Genomic DNA, 1,132 nt, shown 5'->3' with positions numbered 1-1,132 from the left:
CAGGGATGGTCCCAAGCGGCGCAGAGGCGGGGAGCTGCCCGAGGGCCATGCACAGCTCGTGGCTCTGCCAGCCGCGGGTTCTGCCTTCTGAGCTCAGAGCAGCACCAGCCTCTTGCCACGTTCCAGAGATCCAACCCAGAACGAACACGGTGATTCTGGACTTCAAACACTGTGTAGGGGTGAGAGATCCCTCAGTGCAGGGAAGATGGCGAGAGCCCCTTGCCTGCAGGAACCTCTGCTCCAGACCAATGCCTCTCACTCGTGACTGCTCCTGTAAACACCTCCATCCAGGGAGCGACGCCCCAGCCACTTGCCCCAGCACCTCCCTCGCCCGGGGCTTGCCCTGGTTTTGGCCGCTGTCCTCGCACACGGGTGTTGGAGTCTGTTGTGGCATTACGGCGTGATCGTGGCTTTGGTGGGGAGTATGGGATGTGCTGGTGCGGTTCTTTCAGGAAGTCAGTCAAAGGAAGGGTAGTTCAGAAGGACTGCTGTGAAATACGGTTTTGAACATTTTGACCAGGCAGCTCAATATTTCCTGGATTTTCTGGAGTGATACGTTGAAAGAACACCCTCATTCTTAAAAAACCTGTGTCAGCTCCTTTAGACTCCTCAGTCGTTTCAGAGATGTTATTGATAAAACGGATAAATCTCTGCATACGAGCACCAAAGCAAAAGTGATGGTTAAAATACATTTCCTAGCAAAGGAATATTGAAAAAAAGCAATGAAGATCTATCATTGGTGAGAATATTGCTCCTAAAATACTGTGTCAACACTTCTAAACACGTCAAAAAAAAAGAAGGCTTGGGAGAAGACAGCGTGGAATGCAGAAGGCTGGCGGCTGCCTCGAACAGCGGAGCTGCCGCTGGGCTAGGTGTAAAAAAACCTCCTCATTCTGTTGTTGTTTTTCCCCTTAAGGAAACAGGACCTTGCGAGGACTTTGGAGGCTTTCACACTATTTTTTAATGTAGATACTTAATTTGGTGTCGCTGTCCGTGGCGTGGCGGTTTCTCCGCAGCGAGAGCGTGCGCCGCCCCAGCCGGCGCCATCCCTCACCCCGCGTTAGCCTGTCGAGATGACAGAGCAGCTCGTGGGGCTGGCAACCCGATAAAACTGTTAAGTCCCTGCAACTAC

Source organism: Buceros rhinoceros, unplaced genomic scaffold, assembly GCF_000710305.1.
Source record: "Buceros rhinoceros silvestris isolate BGI_N320 unplaced genomic scaffold, ASM71030v1 scaffold23257, whole genome shotgun sequence".
Lineage (NCBI taxonomy): Eukaryota > Metazoa > Chordata > Aves > Bucerotiformes > Bucerotidae > Buceros > Buceros rhinoceros.
Note: the sequence above shows the minus strand (reverse complement) of the source record.